We start from the raw sequence: 11716 nt of genomic DNA, 5'->3' as shown, positions 1-11716 counted from the left end.
ACGGTGCAATCTGATGTCTTGATGAGTGGCTGATCTTGAACAAATGACTACTTGACATCTTATTGGCAATTTGATGTGAACAGAAAGAGCTGCCAAAAGTTCGAAATGGGAAATATGAAAACATTTCAGATATTGACTATAAGTGTTAATTATAAACACAACTTGATGCAACATTGATCTAAATGTAAACATTGTTCTTTTAAAAATTAAAATTATGACTATTTATAACAGGATGGTATGAGATTAGAATTTTATGCTAGACTGAAAGTTGTGTTACATGACCTACATGCCTGTGCACGACATGTTCACTGAGAGAAAGCTGGCTTGAGGGTTTTGCTGCTTTTACCAGGCATTTTTCATATATCACTTATATCAGTGTTGAAGTATCATCTATTCTTTTATCAGTTATTTTGCCTCTATAGTTCTAATATGTATTGCACTTTTAGAATGATAGTAATTCTCTCAGATTATTTGAATTTGATAATTCAGACTCTCAAGTGAATAATACTTTAAAAATATTCAACTTTTTTTGTTTGTTTGGTTTGGTTTGGTTTTTGGTTTTTTGAGACAGGGTTTTCTGTATAGCCCTGGCTGTCCTGGAACTCACTTTGTAGACCAGGCTGGCCTTGAACTCAGAAATCTGCCTGCCTCTGCCTCTCAAGTGCTAGGATTAAAGGTGTGCACCACCACTGCCCGACAATATTCAACTTTTGTGAATTATTTAATTTCCCAAACAGAAATATCTAGAAAAGTTCCTTAGTATTTTGGAGACTAACGTAGCTAAAAGGTCATTAATCATTTTTTTAACTGTCAATCTTGATTGTCTGTGTGTGTGTGTGTGTTGCATGTATTTTTGTCCATATGTATGTGTGATACATGCAAATGTGTATGCATATATGTGCTGTGTGTTATGGGTATGTCTATGTGATTGTATTTGTGTGTTTGTGAGTATATGACTATATGTTTGTATGTATATCTAGTGTGTATGTGCTTATGTATGTATGTAAATTATCTATGTTATATGTCTGAATGTCAGTATGTACATTATATATATATACACATACATATATATATATGTATATGTTTATGTACTTTTGTGAGTGTGTTTGTGTGTGTGTGCGCGCTTATATGCATGTATATTGTATTTGTGTGTACGTTTGTGTTATATGTTCATGCTCAGAAGATGCATACTAGTGTTGGTAACATTTGTTTTCTTTCTCCTTTTTAAATAAAAATGTCTCATTTTAAAAAAGACACATACAGTATCAAATGCAATGTGATGTTTTTGTTAAATAATAAGCAACGGTGGCATGCTGAAATAAATAATTCTCATAGAGGTAAAATATATACAACTATAAAATCATAAATATGCTGGGGAATTATAATATGAATTTGTAAATTGTATGCAAATAGCTTGAAACCAGATCTATAAAGACATAAATAAAGCAAGGAGACTGAAAGGTTTATACGTTGGCTTGTTTATAGAGTAGCACAAACATTTTTCTTTTTTAATTGGCAATTAATTTTCGGCAGCCATCTAGGTACTTTCATGTCAAATTACTTTTCCTACACTAAACAAGATTAGGCATCCGAGCAGCCAAGCACTTATGTGAAAGTGAGAAACTGACTGTCAAGTAGATATTTTCCACCTATAACCAATTAAAATGCTTCCTTTTTGATGAATGAGTATTGCAGTTTCACATTTCGTATTTTTACCTAAATACATACCTATATAACATCGCAGTTCACAAGGGCTACAAAGATGTGTACTGAGATTTCTGTTGTTTTCCTCATGCAATTTATCCTCAGAATGAAAGAAATGAACATTTTTCAGAGGGGTGAAGAAAGGGTAATACAAATAGCTTCTTATGCTGCCAAGCATGAATCTCAACTGCATATACAAACCTAGGGATGTCAGTGCATATGAGTGTATGTATGCATGTATGAATATATGACATGTATGTATGTGTATGTGCATGCACACATTCATGAATTAAGCAATAAACTTAAATGAAATCCTATCAAATAACTTTTTAGCTTACTAGTTTATTGTACATTATCATTTTGAATTAAATTGTAAAGATACCTATATTTAAAAATTAGACTATTGACAAATAAGGTAAAAGTCATTTGTTATTGGTAATATTCAAGTGAATGATATAAAAAGAAAAATATTGATTTTTTTTAGAACATGTCTCATTTTTCTTACTTCACAGAAGACTGATGCAGGTTCATGAGCCTATCAATATTATTTGAATTAATGCATATTCCTCATTATTGATTGCTTTAACAATGATTGTCATAACTGATTTATGGGCACTTATGCCTGTTAAATATTTCAAGAATAAATATCAAATTTGTATACATAAGAAGACTAACTTGAATAAACAACAGAGTTAGAGGTTAACATGGTATCTAAAAAGATAAAATAAAAATTTAATCTATAGTATGATACATTTTGCAGGGTTCATTTTTACGACAAAAGTCTGACTGAAGTTTATCTTAACATGTACTATTCAACAGAATTTACTATTTTACTCTAACGGAATTTGTAGAGTTGTGGTGGTGTTTTTCTTATTATTTGAAAATGCATCTCCCATCTATGCAGAAAATTTAGATTTATCATATCAAAATATTTTAGTTCATCCTTAATATGTCTAAAATTATTTTATTCCTGTTACATGGAACAGATGAGAATATACCTGAAATACATAGGTTCATCTTATTATGATAGCAAACATCTTACTTTGGTCAAATTCTCGTTTTCCATGTGATGTCTACATTTTCTATTTACAATAAAAGATGTCAATTCGAGAATTGCTAGGTTCAAATATTTTAATTGTTACTTGTGGTCTGTTATCAATTTAAGAAGTTGTTTTTGTGTAGTACTAAGACTTTTAGGGTAGTAGCATGTTTCCTTAAGTGTAAAGCCCATTGTAAACAGCATGTAGGTAGGATTCTAAGTTATATTGCTTACATGTCAATGTTTTCACATTATTTGATTAAAAGGCAGACAATTGTTTCTCGGTTCAGCTTTATTCACCACCTTTCTAAAATTTGCTTGAACTAAAAATACAATGTGAAGAGCAAGATGGTTCAATGGCTTGTTTTCAAGCCTCATGACCTGAATTTGGTCCCAGCACCCATAAGGTAGTCAAAGGAGACAATCAGCTCAGCAAAATGCCCTCTGATCTCCACATGTGTTGCATTCTGGTTGTAAAGAGGAGAGAGGGAGAGAGGGAGGGAGGGGGGAAGTGAGAGAGAAAGAGAGAGAGAGACAGAGAGACATACACACAGAGAGACAGAGAAGAAATACATAAATGAAAAACATACTCTATCTCTATATAGGTTCTTGCTCATCTGTAGTGTTATCTGTATCCTTATTCTGATGACACATTCTCAATATTCTTGCTCTTTAGTAACTTTTGAAATTAGATGGTATAAATCAGTTTTTTTTGGTTCAAAGTTATTAGTTTCCTTTAGCAAAAATCTTCTCTTCAAGATCAAATTTGTCTGTTATTAGTGCAGCCACTTTTTTTAATTTTTTATTAGAAATTCTCTTTATTTACATTTCAAAATGTATTCCTTTTCTTCATTTCCCCTATCCCATCCCTTCTCCTCCTGCTCATTAACCCATCTACTCCTACTTCCCTGTCCTGGCATTCCCCTACACTGGGGCATTGAGCCTTCATAAGACCAAGGGCCTGTCCTCTAATTGATGTCCCACAAGGCCATGCTCTGCTACATATGCGGCTGAAGTCTTGAGTTCCTCCTTGTGGACTCTGGTTGGTGGTTTAGTCCCTGGGAACTCTGGGGGTACTGGTTGTATCGTATTGCTTTTCTTCTTATGGGGCTGCAAATCCCTTCAGCTCCTTGGGTCCTTTCTCTAGCTGCTCTATTGGAGACCATGTGCTCAGTCCAGTGGATGACTGTGAGCATCCACTTCTGTATTTGTCAGGAACTAGTAGAGTCTCTCAGGAGAGAGCTACATCAGGCTCCTCTCAGCAAGCACTTGGCATCCACAATAGTGTCTGAGTTTGGTAACAGTATGTGGGACGGATCCTCAGGTGGCACAGTCACTAGATGACCTTTTTTTCAGTTTCTGCTCCAAACTTTGTCTCTGTTTTTGTTTTGTTTTGTTTTGGTTGGTTGGTTGGTTTTTCTTATGGTTTTGTTTGTTTGTTTCGAAACAGGGTTTCTCTGTGTAACCCTGGCTGTCCTGGAACTCACTCTGTAGACCAGGCTGGCCTTAAACTAAGAAATCTGCCTGCCTCTGCCTCCCAAGTGCTGGAATTAAAGGCGTGCACCACCACTGCCTGGCCCCAAACTTTGTCTCTGTATCAGTACCTCCTATGGGTACTTAGATTCCACTTCTAAGAATAACCGAAGTGTCCACACTGTGGTTTTCCTTCTTTCTTGAGCTTCATGTGGTCTGTGAATTGTATCTTGGGTATTCTGAATTTCTGGACTAATATCCACTTATCAGTGAGTGCATATCATGTTCTTATGTTACCTCAGGATGATATTTCTAGTCCATCAATTTGCCTAAGAACTTCATAAATTCACCATTTTTAATAGCTGAGCAGTACTCCATTGTGTAAATGTACCACATTTTCTGTATCCATTCCTCTTTTGAAGGATATCTAGGTTCTTTCCAGCTTCTGGCTATGAAATAAGGTTGCTATGAACATAGTAGAGCATTTGTCCTTATTACATATTGGAGCATCTTCTGGGTATATGCCCAAGAGTGGTATAGCTGGGTCCTCAGGTAGTATTGTGTATAATTTTCTGGGGAACTGCCAGACTGATTTCCAGAGCGGTTGTACCAGCTTGCAATCCCACTAGCAATGGAGGAGTGTTCTTCTTTCTTCACATCCTCACCAGCATCTGCTGTCATCTGAGTTTTTAATCTTAGCCATTCTGACTGGTGTGAGGTGGAATCTCAGGGTTGTTTTGATTTGCATTTGCCTGATGATTTCTTTCTCAGTCATTCCGTATTCCTCAATTTAGACTTTTTCTTTAGCTCTGTACCCCATTTTAAATAGAATTATTTGGTTCTCTGGAATCTAACTTCTTGAATTTTTTTTTATATATATTGGATATTAGGCCTCTATTTGATGTAGGGTTGGTAAAGATCTTTTCCCAATCTGTTGCTTGCAATTTTGTCCTATTGATAAATCGATCCATTCTTATCTCCTTGTACAAAGCTCAAGTTCAAGTGGATCCACATAAAACCAGATACACTGAAAGCAATAGAAAACAAAATTGAGGATGAGCCTCAAAGATATGGGCACAGGGAAAATTTCCTGAACAGAACACCAATAGCTTATGCTCTAAGACCAAGAATTGACAAATGGGACCTCATAAAATTTCAAAGCTTCTGTAAGTGCTGCCCCTTCTTACCTCATGTATTTGATCTTGGTATAGTTTACATATTATATATAGATGCATATACAATATTTTACATATACATGTTTACCGGATTATATGCTGTATATGAGATGTATACAGTCTGTACATTTTAATTCTCCAATGAAAAGTCATAAGCTAACAGACTGGATACAAATGCAGGATCCAGCATTTGAAGTGTCTCTGTATTTGTTCTCCTCTGCTTCAGGAGAAAGTTTCTCTGATGATTGATGTACAAGGTATTGATCTATGAGTAAAGCAGAATTTCATTAGGAGTCACTTTACTATTACCTTTTGTTGTTGTTGTTTAGACAAGTAGTATTTGTTTTTACCCTAGGTCTCAAGCTATTTAGACTCTTATTCGTAAACACCCAAGCAATGTCAGTTATAGGTTGATCTTATTGAGTGGACCTTAAATAGAATAAGTTATTTAATCTCCTACAAGATTTATGCCACCATTACCATTACTCTAGCATATTTGCAGGTGAGACAGATAAAAATGAATGGTTTAGTGTTAAGTACTTCCTTTCAGCTATTTTTTTTTCCTTACAGAAATACAGAAACTGGTTAAGACACACAAACTCAACTTCCAAAGTAGGTCACCAACAAAAGTGCCATGGGTTCAGATTTTATTTATTTATGAATGCATTTATTTATTTATTTATTTATTTATTTATTTATTTATTTATTTATTTAAAACAGAAAGGGTGACAGGATTTTTCCTGCCCAATCACATTAAAATATCAGTGCAGCAGGAGGCCTGCGATTAGACAGGGAAAAGGGAGGCAGAGCTAAGAGTTGCAGAGTCAGAGAGCATCTGATGAGAAAGAATAAGTCAAGATGGAAACAGACAGATAAGAAGAACCTGAGCCAGCGTGGCTTTAAATAGCTGCAAGTAGTTATCATACCATGAAGGTTGGAATATTTGGTATAATTTGTCTAATCTATGGTGGCAGCTTTTATCATTACTAATTGGTTCTGAAATCATTGTATTGGCATATTGTGAATTGAGATTTACTGATACATAAATCTGTTTGGTTAATTATAAACTTCTAGAGTTTTGGTTCTACCCGTTTGCTGGGTGTCATGATGTCTGACTGGTGTGGACAGTCGTTGTGTGGGGCTGATGTGGACTCAGGAACTCCAGCATCACCAGAGAGCATAACATGGTGGGACTCTGCTGGGGCAGAGAGTTGCCCACAGTCGTGTGAGAAGCCTGCTGCTCATTTTAAAAGTATTTCCCACAACACACTCTCTATGGAAATATATAAAATTTAATCCAATGTATGTCTTTCTATAACCTATCATCTGTCTGTATATTTCTATCAATTTGTCTATCTACCATGTATATCTTTCTGTCTTTATCAAAGTATCTATCAATCATCCATCATATATCAACTATCCACTCATCATGTGTCAATCTTAGATTTTTGGTGAAATATTTATTTTTCTCATTTGTTTCTAAACACCAAAAAGCAATGCAAGTCACTTCACTTCAATAGGAACGATTCACTTTTTATAAAAGAGACAGAAAATCTGCCCAGTAAAGACTTTCCAATTCTATGGTAGGCTTCAAAGGATGTTACTATCAAGATTAATGAATAGCAAAGCAGGATACAGAATTGACATCTGGATGCCCTCCATGACAACAGTAAGTCTGTTCTTTTTCATGAGTGTCTTAATACTTTGTCATGCCTCCACATGTAATACGTGATATGCTGTCATCCTCACCATATCTTCCCCCGATCCTCTCTCAAAATAACTCAACAATGTGAGCTGACATAGGTAGGTTACACATGTAAATTCCTGATATTGAGTATGTGTTTAAAGAATAATCAGCTTTTCCCCTTTACCCATCAAACTTTATTCTTTGGCACTTTCTCTGGCATAATCTACATCTTCAAAAACTTTCAAAGACAGATCTTAGACTTCTGTTCCTATACAGAGGCTTTACCAATAAGGTGGTAGATAGGCAGAGAACACTCCCTTAAGGCTTCTGTGTGAAGAATGAACTCAAGCATCTGGACATTCCCAACAGGACACCTTTCTATTGATATGGAAGAATATTGCTGTGCTGAGAACTTTTCAGCTGAAACACCTTCAACAGGCAAATCCCTGGCCTGGAACTGGCCTAGTGCTTTTGTGTAATGCATTTGAGAGCTACTGCTGTATCTAGATTTAGACTTCCAGTTTCATCTGGAAGATCAGAAAGCTGCCCTGCAGATTTCCTCTGTTTGGGATGTCCACTTCAGGAAGCGGAGAGAGATTCCTGATCACCACTTCCTCACACCATTTCTGCTCAGCTTTCTTTGTTCAGTGCATCCCATGCAACTCTTGGACAAATGCCATGACTGCTGGGCTTCATGCCTTGCTTTTATTTTAAGAAGTAGGTATGCTAGGTATAACCCTCTTGGTTGATTCCTTTGTCCTTTCCTTCTTTCTTTTCATCATTTCTTCCTCACTTCTTCCCTCCTTTTATCCATCCTTACTCTCACAAGCCTTCCTTCCTTGCTGCCTTTCTTCCTTTCTCCCTATTGGAAGCTACTGTCACTACTTTAATTTTAAGACTCCCTCCCCCACCCCCCAACATATACATACTCATTCAGTGCACAACTCCAGATATTTTTCTGTATGATTACCCCTCAAAATGTATAATTTATGTTGCTTTGCTCTTAAAACAGACTCTTTTTGTTTGGTTGGTTGTTTGTTTTTGGTAAAACAGACATTTTTCAAGATCAGAGAAGCTTAGTGTTCACTGAATGTTTTTTTTCCGATTCTTGTTTCAGTTAGGCTTTTGCCCTTTGTTTTTGTCTGTGTGCTACTTGAGGGATGTGCTCAATTCTGTACCTTCTGTTCTAATTTGTCCTTTCTTCATCTTAGTGCTCAGTTTTCTCACACCTCAGATCTTGTTCTTGAATGTCTCTTTCCTGGGTTCTTCCTGGAACATGCATCAGTTACCCACACTACACTTTTTGATACTATTTTTAGTACTCCTTTATGGAGCTTTACCAAGACCTCTGTTGCTGTTGAAATTCCCCCTCTCTTACAGAGAAGGACATTTTTATGCTCCATCCCAAGCCAAGAGGTTTTTGGTCTTATTAAATACTTCAGAAGTACATGACCTCTGTACAATTATTCAGGAGACTGGAGGAGGAAGGAATGCCTGTCCGTTACACCTCTACTCTAGGTGGACGGGTTGAGCATGTACTTTCTTCTTCCTGCGCTTCACACTGTGTGGAATGTTTGCCTTGGTAACAGGCTTGATTAGGGTAACCAGTTTTTATTTTTGTTTTGTTTTTCATTTTATATTGTCTTCAAGATGATATTCATTCTGTGACTGAGGACTTGCTATTGAAAAGCCAGTCAATTTTCACAACATGAGGTGGAGCAAATTATAAAATTTCAATAATTTTCTATTTGAACTTAGAAATTGGAACGAGAAGGAGGTTCATGAATGGATGTTTATTAAATATGGGAGATAAATTCTAACATTTTTATAACAATAAGCATATTGATTATAGAAGATATAAAAGTATATTGATTATAATGAGGAAAATGCTCTTTATCAAGTAAAAGATGTATATATATCACTTAAATATATATATTTCATGTTAATATTTATTACATTGTTCTTGATAAAATATCATTAGATGTCATGAAACCAACATCTTAGTAAGTATAAATTTTAATTGATAATTTAAATTGTAATTGCTAATCCTATTCTGCATCAATATATAATTCTTCATATGTCATAAACATGAATGGATAGCTTTCAATAATAGACTATCAAGCAGTTGTACAATGATTTCCTTAAATGATTTCCATTATTACTGGTCCTGTAGTGTAGGTAGGAGAAATTCGGGCAGCCCTTTGGTTGCCACCATTATTTTATGTGTCAAAATTGGATTAGATACTATGCATAATGCAAATAACCATGTAATTATTTTGAATTTACAATGTGTTTACTATGTAATTGCATAGTAAGTACCATATAATTACAAGATGATTACATGATTATTTCTGCCTTTTACACAGCTTTAAAAGCAAAAGATTTTGTTGCAATTATTATTGGCATTTATTGGTGAGTGTTACATAGTAGGAAACAATATTTATCACATAATCAGCCAAGCAAGTAACTGTTATTGGCTCTTTTTAGTTGCAATATTATATTTAAAAGTTATTATTGCAAAACTAAAGCAGTTTCAAAAATATAATTTATTAGTTAAAATAGTTATTTGCACTTGAAGAGCTATAGGCATAAATAAACAAGTAGTTTGATATCTCAGAAATAGCTGTTAATTCAGTTTAATTCCTTCATGAACAAGTATGATTGTATAATTTTATGTGAGACTACGGTTTTCAAATAAAATTTTAAAAGTAATTAAAGTGGATTTTTATCATGAAAAACTAAGTATGTTAATCTAAAAATAACTTAGAGCATGTATTCTTTCATAACTAAAATATTGTCACTTTTATTTACTCTTACTTTTCTTATTTTATACAAATGTTTTATAGTAATATTATATTAAATGAGAAGAGGAAAAATAACATAAAAATCTTACAGTTCCAACTGATACATTGTGCATTCATAGTGTGCATCTACTATAATAAATGAACTTATATTGATCTAATACTATAAACTAAAATCCACACTTTTTCACTTTGGCACATAATTTATTTTTATAAATTTTATATATAAATAATATGACTTGCTCACATCCTCCTATTCCAACTACTCCTGAATCTCCAACCATGCCCCCCTGGCAACTTCATATCCTCTTCCTTAAAAAAAATAATTATAACTCACTAAGTCTAAAATTATTTCCATCTTAAATCACATTTTCTGAAGCCATTCACAGAGCATGTTCAATCTACAAGGGGATATACTGTTATGATAAATCTTCTCCCAAATATGCCCTGGCAATGAAAACACAACTCAGTTATTATGAATGTATTCTGTGTGCCTAGATTGGGTAGATCTACCACTATACTATGATCTTCCACCTCTATGAGACCCCTTAGAACTTGTACTTTCTCCAGGCCATGTGCTTCTGCTCCGCTTTTCTTCTTCCTCCTCCTCTGCGTCCTCTCCCTCTTCCATTTTCTCCTTCTTCTTTCATCACCTTCCTCTCCACCTTTCCTTTTTATCTGCCCAATCATCAGCTCTCCTTTATTTTACAAATTAAGGTGGGAAACAAGTTTACAGGAAATCACCTGAGTGCTGACTTATTCACTTGACTCTTTTTCGCAGCCACTCACAGGAGAACGGAATTAACATCAAATATAATTTTTTCCCAGGCTTATCTACAACAGTATACTTTCAAAACAATTGAATAATCCTCTCTCAGAAACCATCTTTTGCCAATTATTCCTCAGCAAGTGGACATGCTCCTGTGCCCATCCCATATCCATCCTGAAATGCCAAATGACTTGATCTTGTCCAGGTCTTTTGCAGGCAACCACATCTACCATGATTTAAGGAGTGTGATTTCTGTTGAAAGGTTATAATAGGTTTTATAATCCTTTATGTTTGGGGTAACCATATGTTAAAATTTGGGGGAATGCTTTCGAAGTTGGGTTTCTGGGTAAGAAGCTTCAGAAAAAATTCTGCATAATAAAATTCAAACAAAGGAATTCAATACAATCTCCAATGAATCAGGCCTTTTTTGAAACAAAACCTGTGTCAGGACTACTTACTGAGTTAGCTTGTGACAGGAGATCTAAACTTGGACTGTAATGCACTAGACAAAAATCACACTACATTATTTTTTATTTTCTTCTTTTTGTTAGGGTCTTTTGACACAAAAAGTGTTTGAAATTCAGTCTGTACATATTTTCTGCCTTTGTATATTTTTTAAAATTATTAACATAGTTGGTAGTAATAATTAAATGTTTCAAATAGCACCAAAAATTTGTATGTGTTCCTTTGTGTTCGTATGTATGTTGGGGGGGGGGTATGCACATTTTTCTAGTATCTAAGTTTTGAAAGGAGAGCTAAGACCAATAATTCTCCTCAAATTCTTCCACATATAGAAACATAAGGAACATTGCCAAATTCAATTTAAAAGGAAACAGTTATCCTGATAGCTAAACCACAGAAAGATTACACCAAGAAAGAGTTTCAGACCAATCATCCTTAAAACATTGATGCAAAAATAATTTATAAAACATTTGCAAACTGAGTTCAAGAACACATCAAAAATATCACCAATCATAAGCAAGTAGACTTCATTCCAGAGACGCAGTGAGAGTTCTGACCATATAATATACATGCAGTGATACATATACACGTATGCATACAAATACA

This window comes from Mus musculus, chromosome 14, assembly GCF_000001635.26.
Source record: "Mus musculus strain C57BL/6J chromosome 14, GRCm38.p6 C57BL/6J".
Lineage (NCBI taxonomy): Eukaryota > Metazoa > Chordata > Mammalia > Rodentia > Muridae > Mus > Mus musculus.
This window is presented reverse-complemented; position numbering follows the sequence as displayed.